The 12,582-nt window shown below is 36.8% G+C and overlaps 1 long non-coding RNA gene across 1 annotated transcript in view; it reads right to left on the bottom strand.

The window, feature by feature from the left end:
* Nucleotides 1–12,582, bottom strand: part of LOC125937971 (uncharacterized) — a 265,142-nt gene that overhangs the window by 34,436 nt on the left and 218,124 nt on the right. Inside the window, exon 2 of the long non-coding RNA XR_007462563.1 lies at nucleotides 6,004–6,108. This is a non-coding gene — a long non-coding RNA (uncharacterized LOC125937971). The remainder of the gene's footprint in view (nucleotides 1–6,003; nucleotides 6,109–12,582) is intronic.

Consider the following 12,582-nt stretch of genomic DNA (forward strand, 5'->3'; position numbering starts at 1 on the left):
AAAACAAGATTTCAGCTTAGGACATCATGTGTCTGTTTTCTAAGTTCCTTTGGCAGGCCCAAATGGCATCGTAAATTTAATGTACTGAAATTTGAGCTTTTTCATGCAGGAAATCGGGCCAGGATATGTCAGCTCACCAAAAAAGCATATTATTCTTGGAGGTATAAAATATTTTTTCTGTAGCTAAAATCATATTAAAAGTTCCTTCAGTTTGAATTTTAAGTGTTCCTAGTGGAACGTGTGATGAAGTTCTATGGTCTTGGCAGATACCGAGTAACTTCCTCTGGAATCTCTTTGGCCTGGATATTAGTACAACTTGGTCCTGTTTTTCTTCACCTTGATAGGTATCTGGGGATGATGTCATGACTCAACTTTCTCCTCTCATTACTTATATATCTATTCGTTTTTAAAGAATAGATCTCTGATTGCTTGTTTAAGTTCCTGATTAACATAAGGATATATGGAAGATGTTGGCAAAAGCTTTGAGATAGAGTGATAAGAAAGTCTATTATCATGCAATTTAAATAGAATTCAAACATATGTTCAGGATAAGTGCCACACAACTAGTAATTCTGAAAGACAGTTCAGGATGATGGGATTTCATGAAAAAGCTAAAGAAACCAAGACATTATTCAACATAAAACAAAGGCTTAGTCTAGAGATTTAAAGAAAAGTATACATTAAAATCTACAAAGGATAAAGAAGTCCCCTTTTTGCTTCGTCTTTCAAAACCAAGCAGGACCAGCCTTATCACATCCTAGGTGAAACTGACTTCGTCAACTCTTCCATTAAATCTAAATTTGTCATATCGTAGTGAATGACAGACAGTCTACATGGCAAGTGTATCCTCCTGTATAATCAACAGTGTAATGACTTAACCTGAGAAACAGACAGGTGTATTGAGTGGCTATAAGGAACAGCAAGATTCTGAGATGTGAAAGATTCTCATTAACACACCAAAAACACCTAAGTAGTGGAGTGCTTAGTGCTAAAGGTAATTCAGAACAACAATTAAATTGTGGCCACCATTGATCTTGATTTTAAATATATATGCCTAAAATTCCTATTGCAAACATTTCTGAGCAAGGTACAATTTTGAGGGGTTGCTGTATGAATACAAAGGGCCTTGGTTTCGACTCTTACGAGAGTTTCTCTGCCTTCCTTCAATTTTCTCTTTTGCATCATGCAACCGAAAGACTTACTGTTCCAGAAGTATGACTAGTTTCTCCTAAATTAGCAAGCAGGGTGTAGAAACACATAATTACCAATAAGTTGCACATCTTGAAGATTATCTACTCCATTTCTCCTATATTTAGGAGAGAACTATGAACTCTGGAGAAAGTAAGTGAAAACTCTCACTGAAGCCCAAGTTCCCCTTGTCTCAGTCTGGCACTGAGCCTACTATAGTAATGAAATCAATTCCTACCACGAGTCAGAAAAATACAATTGTCATGCTTCTTCAACTCCAAAACCTGGTATATTGGAGGAAATTTCAGGCAGCCCTACTACATTGTACACTGGCCCCCAGCTGCCCTAGAAATAGCCTGCCTGTATTTAAGCTGGTACCATTCATCATGTCCACAGTACTGTTGTTATGGCCTAGTCCAGTGCTCCAATGCCTTCCCAGGTGTCCAGGGAGATTTTATAGGCATATCACCCGCTAGTTTTATCTAACAATTTTCATAGCTGCCATCTTGGATAGGTTGCCATCTTGGACACACCAACAAAAAGAACAGCTAGGTAGAAAGGTTAATCACAGTTGCCTTAAGTAAAAATAATTAAAGTAACAATATAATAATATTGGAACACCATACACCATAGTTTTCCTCGGGCAATTTTATCATAAGTCCCACATACTGTCTGGTTTAACATTTGCACCAGGCAGAACTTCCAGGTTTGGGAAATTATATGGTTGTTCAAATAATAGTTGATAATATTTTAGTGTTTATCACATGCCACCAAGTATAAATAGATATGTCACCTAATAATATCTTTTCAACAACACTAGACAATATAAATTATTATTATAATATTCATTTTACAGATGAAGAAACAGTGAAGCACAGGGTTCATGTAATTTAACAAATATCACCTGACTTTAATCAATGGAGCCGGGATTGCTGGCTCCAATTCTTTGGTAATCTCTTGACTGCCTCACAATAAATTCACATTTCCTGGACCTTGTCAAAGTAAATATTAAGAGTGTAAACGGGATGGGGCACCTGGGTGGCTCAGTCAGTTGGGTGTCTGACTTCAACTCAGGTCATGATCTCATGGTCTGTGAGTTTGAGCCTCACTGAATTCGAGCCCTGCATCGGACTCTTTGCTGGCCGCTCAGAGACTGGAACCTGCTTCAAATTCTGTGTCTCCCTCTTTCTCTGCCCCTCTCCCACTCACACTGTCTCTCTCTCTCAAAGATAAATAAACATTTAAATAAACAGATAAACAAACAAACAAACAAACGTGTACATGGAAATAAATTTCAATAGCTGAACCATAAATTTATTAAATCGCCTATTTTTAAACTAAGTGTCAAATAGGATCAGAGTGCCGCCATGCTTTTTTCAAAAGCAGAAAGTCCCTTTAGCGAGTCTGGAATATGAAAACCAGAGCCTATCCCTTGAAACCTTAAGAGATAAATTAAGTAGATAGTATGAAAATCTAATTTATAGAGTGAAGATCTATTTATGGATCTTCTTGAAACCATGTTCAGATAGTAATTTTAAGAATGATAGGTTCAGAGTGAGTTATCGGAGTAAAGTAAATGCTAGGGTGGGGGGAGTATGCCACTTTTTAAGGATAAAAAGAGAGGAAACCTCCTTAGAGCATACTAGAACCCCATGGCCTCAGCATGAGTCTAACCCAGTTGGGTAATTTTTGCCTTTTCTCATGACAGTTGGGCAAAATCTCCTAAACCACACAAATCTTTGAAATAGCAGTTGCTGCAAATTAAAGAACATTTTTGTATTTACAGTACATTCTGAAATCTGGTGTTCTTTTCCCTTCAGTCAGAAATCCCCAGTATCCAGCATTATGTTTCCTGAGGTCTGAAATTGCCATTCATCATGAATAACTTAAAATGTCTTGTAATTCATTAAGAATTATACTTAAAGCAATGCTGTTGGTTCCCATTTCTGTGAAACTTGCTAATCTTTGAAGACACATGTAGAATAACTCTGCATTACTAAGAATATCTGAATAATTTAAACACTCCGTTCTCCAACTTTTTGCTTAAAAAGTATTCACCATACACGTGGACAAGATTTCGAGTACCATAAGAGATTTTGTTTGTTTGTTTGTCTTTGTTGTTTTGTTTTGTTTTTTAAAGTGGCATATGCATACACAGATGAATAACATTTGGAAGCCTTACCCTTGAAAATAAAGTTTGGCAATGTGTTGCTCTGCAAAGTCTCAATATCAAGGAAAAACTTACGTTCTACTTGCACAATGGATTGCAATATGCACTCCATTATTGAATATGGTTTGTTCATATCTACACACACGCACACACACACACACAAACGGGGCACAAAATTACAGGAGGGGAAATCTGCTAAGGAGCCTATTTCTAGGAGGCCAATGATTGCACTTAGAATATTTTCATATGAGAAGCTGAATGACACTGTCCACTAAAAGCACTTAATATTCTTTTTGACAGGAGGGACCAGAGAGTGTTCACTGCTATACTGTCATGTTGTGTTTCCTCCCAGAGAGGTTGAGGTAAACGTGCCAGAAAAACATGAGCTCCGTACTTGGCTGTATAAAGTCTGTTAAGTCTGTATAAAAGTCTATGGAAACAAAATCTTTTGCTAAAAAGCATCGATAATAGCACACTGTAATTTAAACCATTAGAAATATTGAGAATTAGGGGGCATTACTGATTTGTAAAAAATTATCAAGAGTGGTTCTTCTTCTTGTGTAATAGGATACAGAGCTACCACCTTTTCTAGGCCTTGGAGAATTGTCATGCTTCTTTCCAAGTTCAAAACGTGTTTTTGACATTTTATCCTTTGTGCTTTCAATATTGGGAAATATTTCCAAGACTTCCTATAATATGAAGTGTTTGGCTAACATTGCTTCCTCTAGGTTGCCTCCATCCTTTTGGTCACAATCACCTTCTCCATTTATGTCAAGAAGTTCCCTTTTACTAATTTCTCCTGGCTGCACATGTACACTCCTGGGCAGAGGTCATGTCAACATTCCCATGGTCAGCCATTTCTTATAAAACTCCATTTATGCCCAGTTTTTATTTTTACTTCCAGCACCATTGTTCTTTGTTTGTTTGCAGTGCCTGGATGCTTTTTGGCCAATTTTCCTGTTTTGATCATTCGTTTTTGTAAATGTCATGTAGGTGTATAAGTGGGAGACAAGGAAGCAATGTAATGACACCCTTTGCTGTCTGTAGGTGAACCAAATCTCACATGTGCAGTGACCAATCATTGACAGACTCTGAAAGAATGATATGATTGGTCCCTGATTATGACGGCATGTTTTTTACACAGTGATTTATGGAGTGAGAACTAGCTAAGTGTGTATCTAATACAATTACTGACAGTTAATACAGTGATTACTGAAATTCGAGCAGCGCTGTAGAGAGACTGGTGTTACTTCCTGAAATTTGTGCATACTAGAACTGTGCAAAGAAAGGAATGCCTGTAAATTCCTCATGTTCCCATTGTTATATCTTGGGTTATGTCTTGTTGTCAAATACTTAAATGTAATCAAAGTTGAAGCAAATGAATCTTGACCGAGATGTAGATAGATTAATCTTGCTTAGGACACAAAGAAAGCATTCAGTGTCGATGAGCTGCAGTTGCTGGGAAGGGCAATGAAAAATGCACCCTGCCCTCACATTGAGTGGAGGCTAGTGATTGGTTCAAATCCACCCATATATACCTGAAGCACAGCATAAAAATCAGGCCATGTAAAACCCATCCTTGGGCTTTTTACAGGCTTCCACATCTTAATTAGGGAAAGGAAACTCTTCAATGGACTTGTTCTACATGAGAACTAATATGAGAGTAATCGATGTAAAATAGATTGCAGGTATTGTGGGAAGATTTGTCAAGAGGCTACATTACTCGTTATATTAGCAGGGACACAGAACTACTATGGGTAAGAGTTATTAAGGCAATGATAGTAATAATGGAGAGAGTGAGAGACCACGGCAGAGGCGGAGAAACAAGGACTTGCCCCTGGGAGATAAATATGGAGAAAGGAGCCTTTTGGAGACAACTATAGTTTCAAGCTTAAGTGGTTTGCAGAAACCTGACAGATCTGAATCTCACAAGGTATCAGTAATGTTTAATGCAGCTCCTTTGAAAGAAATAAAAATATTTGCTAGGAACCTCTCAGTAGGTTCCACGTGTTTCCTTGCATGGTCATTCACCTATATTGCTGGGTCCCTTAATTTATAGACTATCATGAAAAAAATAAATAAAGAGCAGGTGGCAAGATCTACTCCTTTAAACTTTCTTTCATCTAGCATTCCAACATGTTTCAGACAATATAAGTTCTTCCCTTTCTCAAAAATGTGGAGATAATTCTAAATATATAGATATAGTAATAGAGGCAACAAATCAAGGCTTTCCAATCACCCACATCACAATTTTAGAAAACCAGAGATGTGTTGTGCACATTTTTAGTTTTTCTTAGTCTGTTTGCCATCAGTGATCACATGTTTCTAATATTATGAGTCTCACAAATGCCATAGTACCTCTTACATTTGTCTCATGACATGTGTTTGCCAACTTTTGTCCGCAAGGAAAAGCTTTTGATAAATGCCAAGGGGATCTGGCATAATTGTTCAGATACAGAGAACTTACAATGATATAAACTGAGCCATGGGGGGAGAAAGGATTTAAGGAATAGGAATATTCAGTTGTATTAGAACGATATTGCCAGTTGAGGATTATTAATACTCTTGTTATCACAATCCAGTTTGCCTGAGCACTACTGTATATTCTTTTATAAATCAAGCTCAAAATCATTATGCATGATTACCTTTTTTCCCAAAGGTTCTGGTGCAACGTAATCCAATGTAGATTCAGATATATTCAACTCTGGCTTGTGGATGTTTCTCACAGGACCAGAGTAGACAAGGTTTTTCTGCCAAGATAAGTAATGAAATGGTATCAGAACATGTTTCGGGCATATGGCATAGTATGCTAAAGGAAGAGAGACTTGAAGTCTAATTCTGCTTTTGCCTTTCACTCAGCGGTATGATCCAGGAAAAGGGAATCACAGTAAACCTCTCAGATCCTTCATTTATAATTTGAGATAGTAACAAGTCTACTCAAGTTAGAGTTTTGTCATTAAAAGTAAGGAATAAAGTCCTACTATATAAACTTATAGAACATTATACAAATATAAGGATCTATGATGATGATGACCCATAAAACAATTTTTTACATTGGAAAATATATGATGTATAACAGATTTATTATTATTTGTTAACACATGTATTAAACTCCTTCATATATAGAACTTCCTTGGCTTAACAATGGGGTTCCATCCTGATAAACTCGTAAATTAAAAATATCATAAATCGAAAAGCCATTCAATGTACTTGACTTACCAAACATCATAACTTAGCCTAGCCTACCTTAGCTGTGTTCAGAACACTTACATTAGCTTACAGTTAAGGAAAATCATTGGACACAAAGCTTATTTTATAATAACGTATTGAATATCTCATATAATTTATTGAATCCTGTGAATCCTGTGAAAAACACAATGGCCGTATAGGTACAGAATGGTTGTAAGTATACCGGTTGTTCACCCTTGTGATTGAGTGGTCTACTAGGGGCTGTGGCTTGCTGCCTCTGCCCAGCATCATGGGAGGGGATCACACACACATATCGCTAGCCCAGGAAAAGATCAAAATGCAACGTACAATTTTTACTGTGTGTGTATGGCCTTTCGCCCCATCACGAAGTCAAAAACTCCTAAGTTGAACCATCATTAAGTCAGAACTGTCTGTACTTTTTGCTAGCGGAGGTAAAATGAGGAGTAGAGTCAACAAAGAGTGGAAATAGGGTATTAAGAAGGATTTCGGCTACATGTTACTGAACTCTCCATCTCACATGAAGTTCTCAAGCAGTGACGGACAACGCAAAGCCTGTTGCAGAATACGTTGCTGGCTGAGTTTTGAGATCTGTGACAGTTTGTGAATGAGACGCTTAAGTGCTGCTGCCAGTTTCTATTTCTCAAACATACCAAACACCAAGTGTTGGTGGTTCTAACACAGCCCAACTCTGCACTGGCCTTCAATAAAGCAGGTCATAAAGTTTTTTATGCAATGTTTTTCAGTACAGTTCAAATATAACAAACTTTATACTGAAGGGGAAAATGTGGCCAATCAATAGTTTTTCCTCCTAGAAATTCTGGAGAAAGAAAAGAGGCGGATTTATCACTTTTTAATGCATACTATACCATAATGCTAGAAAGTGTATTCCTGGTACAGGAACAGACATGCAGAACCAAAGAAAACGAGAATGTCCCGAAACAGATCTGTTTATGTAACGTTATGTAGTAGTGGTCACAACACAGATCAGAGGGGGAGTTGCAGATCTTTTCTTAATTGATTGAATTTGTGATATTGGTTTTCTATATAGGAGAAAATAAAATTCAACCCATCTTTCAAACAACATAGACGAGTCAAACCCAGATTGATTAAAAATCCGAATGGGAAGGTAAAACTGTAAGATAAGTGGTGAAAAAAATGTAGAAGATTGTCTTTTGGTTTTGAAATAGAAATTTCTTCAATAAAATGCAAAATCATAAGCCAAAAGGAAAAAAAAATGATTCAACAGTATCAAAATGTTTTCTATCAATGTTTTCTATTCAGTTTAATTTTTCTATTCAGACAAAGTTGTTCAAGCAGTTATTAGTGATGCCTAAATCGGAGAAGTATCTAAAATTAACAAAGAAGTCTCATTAATTAACAAGAATATGATGAGAAACACAACGGAAAAATGGCCCAAGGAAATGTATAGGTAACTCACAAATGGAGACCCTAAATGGCTTTCATGTAGGAATGACATGATAAATTGATTTTTTTGTTGTCGTTTCAAGTTTTTATTTAGTTAACATACAGCGTAATATTACAATTTAGTGATTCATCACTTACATGTAACACCCAGTGCTCATCACAAGTGCCATATGCCATCGGAGAATTCATGTGGGGTCCTACTTTTCTCCATTAAACTAACAAAAATTCTAAATGCTCAATAATACTGTTTTTAAAAAAAAATTATGGGGAAATAGAAACCTGTATAAATTATTAGTGGGAGCGCCAACAAATGCAACCTTTTCGGAAAACGTAAAATGTTTTGGAAAACAACATATGTCCTACTTCTTAGTGTGCCCGCAGGGACTCTCACCCACAGGTCCATGGGTGAACACGGACATGGATGGTCATCAGAGCAGTTTCTGGGGCATTAGGAAGCTCATACAGTAGAAACACATAACAGTATATTATATTGCAATCAAAAGCACTGAAGTTGATAAGCATGTGTATGTGTGTATGTATGTGTGTGTTATATCTCACTATGAGTGGGTCCTAAATACATGATGTTGGGCAGCAAAAGTGAGAAAGAAAACAAAAATATAACACAATATCATCTTTTTTTTAAGTAGCATACTGGAAACTATCATTCATACAGATATATAGATATAAACATAGATAATTTTTAAGATTACATCAATAGTGAAGTCATATATGAAACACATTAGATTGGGTCCCTAAAGGTGGTAGGGGGCTAGAAGGGGAGGCCAAAGTGGGAAAACTAAGAGCCTCAGATAAAACAGACCAATGACAGTGTGCCATGAAAGTGAGGACTATAGGGGCACCTGGGTGGCTCAGTCAGTTAAGCATCTGACTTCAGCTCAGGTCATGATCTCATGATTCATGAGTTTGAGCCCAGCTTTGGGCTCTGTGCTGATAGCTCAGAGCCTGGAGCCTGCTTCAAATTCTGTCTCCCTCTCTCTGCCCCTCCCCCACTGACACTCTGTCTCTCTTTCCTTCAAAAATAAATAAATATTACAAAAAAATTTAAAAAAAAGCAAGGACTATAATCAGTTAAACAATATACAAATGAGACTCATAAAACGAAGAGCAAAAAGTCAATTAAAATGTATCTCAATAAACTGAAGATAATGAATTTAATTTTTGTCCATGTTTTTTTCTAAAAACTCCTTTAACATTAACACAAATATATCTAAAAAACATACTTGTTAATATTGGCAAGTGTAAAAAGTGGCAGGGATAGCAAAATGAAGAGTAATGAGATATTATTAGTATTTGATCTGATAATATAATAACATAAATATTTAAAGGTAGCACATGATATAATAGTCCTGTTTGAAACAACAGAAAGGAATGCAATGTCCAGTGGTAGGAAAACACTAGCAGAAAATATTAAAAACACAAGCAGATATCATCTGGAATTCTAACTCCCTGTTGGCCTTGCATACATTCCCCGAGGTAGACAAATGGAGAATTCCCATTACACTGATATTTTTAAATGGGTCAAACTTCAAAATTCTATTCTGTAGATGACATCTAATATAGACAGCTAAATTTTCTGACCTTCCAAATTAAATTCCGATTTCACATAATTCTTTATTGTCTTTGGGCAGGGATTATTAACCTTTTCTTTTTTTGTGTGTGCAATGGACTCCTTTGTTGTCTGTAAAACCCCTGAACTCCTCAGAATCATTTTCATCAAAATCCAATATTTATTTTTAAATATTATTGATAGGCTTTGCTATCATTTGTGATTCCCAGCAAGAAGACAATGGTAAGTACTAGACATTTATAGACAAATACAGGTTTTGCAAATGCTTTTGCACAGCCTCAGGTCCTCATGCCCAGGAGTAGCACTGACTACCCTTGTTGCCTAGCAACACCACTCTATCAAAGACAACCTGGTAGTCAACTGAATTGGAAGAGTCAGAAGTTGAAATGAGCAGTATAGTAGTTATTTGTCTAGGCTGAGATTTGCCTGGTTTTTGATAACTTGTGAACAAACTGGCCGTGGGAGTATCTTTTCTTGTTTACAACTCCATTAACATAAAAGTAGGATATCAGTAAACTGCTGCACCAATCTTATCTATTTTTAGCCAGAAATGATCTCAGGCAGCCTGAGGCAATTGCTGGAAGTATTTTAGCCTATGCAGGTTCCAGCAAAGAAAGAGTCAAGAATAATCATTTGAAAAGGGTTTCACGTTTTCTCTTCTATCATAAAATTTAATTCTATTTTGAAGTAATCTTGTCACCTAAAACTGATACATTGAAACCCCTTTCCTGTTCTTTTTTCCCCGTTTTTAACACCCATGGTTTTGCACCCTGCTGTTTCTGCAGTGTCTCAGTGAGTTGGTCAATTTAAGGCACGCATAATGTTAGATGCCAAAAGGGAGTGAAATGAGTAACTACTGACTCTGAGCTCTTTTTTCTTTTTCATCTTCTGCCTCTTCCTTTTTCACAATTAGCAAGGTAAGAGGCAGAGGTCAATGGATTTTAAGAAATGTATTCATGATGCCAGTTTAGGATAGACAGCACATTGTCTTTGACAAAAACTTACCCTGGGCTCTAATTTCAATAAAGTAGGATCAGGGAAGATCTACTTGAATCTGCCAGCCTGCTCTCTTCCATAGTGGTATTTTATACACCAATCACGAGTATCCCATTTCTTTTCACTCAAAAAAAGCGGTCTTTTCAGCACTCTTGGAAGTCTGTCTCCCATGTATCTACACTCCCTTTCATTCCTACCTTTCCTATTATTCTCTTACATCATTATCATTTTATTGACTTCATTTTGTTAACTTTTCTTTCCTTTCTTTCTTTCTTTTTTTTTTTTTTCGCTCTTCAAATTCCTTTTTAACCTCACTCTATTTTAAGTGAGTACGTACGATTCATAAAATTACTGCGCGCTGTGTTTGTTTATTGAGTGTACTTTAAGTAGTATCTCTGGACCCCCTAGTTTCTCAAAAGTACATCTCCTTTTTATAGAACATGCAGTATAAAAGTTGGACTTACAAGCTAGAGGCGTGATTCTATCCATGGTTTGATCAATCTGTCATAACGAGCTGTGCAATGCCAAATCTTCACAGCACTAGTCCACAACTGTGCAATGTTTTGGTGAAAGAAAGTATGTGACCCTACGGAGTATGGGTTTTCATTTAAAACCCCATGATCATATGGGCTCCTGAGTGGCTCAGTTAGTTAAGTGTCTGACTTCAGCTTAGGTCGTGATCTCAGGGTTCGTGGGTCCAGGCCCCACACTGGGCTCTGTGCGGACAGCTCAGAACATGGAGCCTGCTTCAGATTCTGTGTCTCCCTCTCTTTCTGCCTCTCCCACACTTGAGCTCTCTCTCTCTCTCTCTCTCAAAAATAAACATCAAAAAAAATTTTTTTTAAACCCCATGATACTACCATTGAGCTTGAAGAATCAACTTGCCATAGTTTTAAATGTAGCCACCTGGGGCGCCTGGGTGGCTGAGTTGGTTAAGCGTCCGGCTTCGGCTCAGGTCGTGATCTCCTGGTTTGTGAGTTCGAGCCCCACGTCGGGCTCTGTGCTGACAGCTCAGAGCCTGGAGCCTGCTTCAGATTCTTTGTCTCCCTCTCTCTCTGCCCCTCCCCCACTCATACTCTGTCTCTCTCTCAAAAATAAATAAACATTTAAAAAAAATTTTTTTTAATGTAGCCACCAAACCTAATTGGTTAGTTTTTTTTCCTTTTGATATTTTCCCTCTCTCTCTCTCTCTTTCACACACACCTCCACCACCACCACCACTAATTTCCTTTACTTTAATTTTCTATTATTTGCTTTAAAATCTTCAGTACTTCTGTATATTTATTTTCTCATGAGTTCCTCACATTTTAGGAATAGAAGTGTAGCATTCTTTTTTTCCTGTCTTTACATTTTTACTTGACACACATTTTCTATTACTTTAGTTTTATATTTTTAGGTTATGTCTTCATAAATATCTGTTATTTCTTTTTTTCTTAATTTATTCATTTTGAGAGAGAGAGAGAGAGAGAGCATGAGCGCACACAAAAGCGGGGGGAAAGGGAGGGGCAGAGAGAGAGAGAATCCTAAGCAGGCTCCAAGCTGTCACTGCAGAGCCCAATGAGGGGCTCAATCTCAACAACCATGAGATCAGTGAGCTGAAATCAAGAGTCAGGTGCTTAACCAACTGAGTGGCCCAGGTGCTCCTGTTATTTCTTTTCCCTAGGTTGTAACCAGACTAAAATGTTCATTGATATTTTTTAAAATAATGACAAACTCTTTTAAATAAAATTCTTGTCATATGAGTTCTTCGTTTTATTTTAAAATGCAAGTCTTTCCTTTAATTTGTTAAAAAGAATTTGACTTTGAACCTATTACCAGCCAAGTATTTTTCTAAGAACATTTTCAGTAAAATGCAGTTTAGCTGAAAGAACTATAAATTATACAGCATATTCTAAACTCTAGAAATTTTGTTACTTAATTCTGTCAAGGTATATTTATCTGCTGTTTATACTTTTAAAAAAGACTAAAAATTCTCAGTATTGAAAATCTGTAGTGTTGAGTATTT

The sequence above is a fragment of the Panthera uncia genome (genome assembly GCF_023721935.1).
Source record: "Panthera uncia isolate 11264 chromosome B2 unlocalized genomic scaffold, Puncia_PCG_1.0 HiC_scaffold_24, whole genome shotgun sequence".
In the NCBI taxonomy this organism is placed as follows: domain Eukaryota; kingdom Metazoa; phylum Chordata; class Mammalia; order Carnivora; family Felidae; genus Panthera; species Panthera uncia.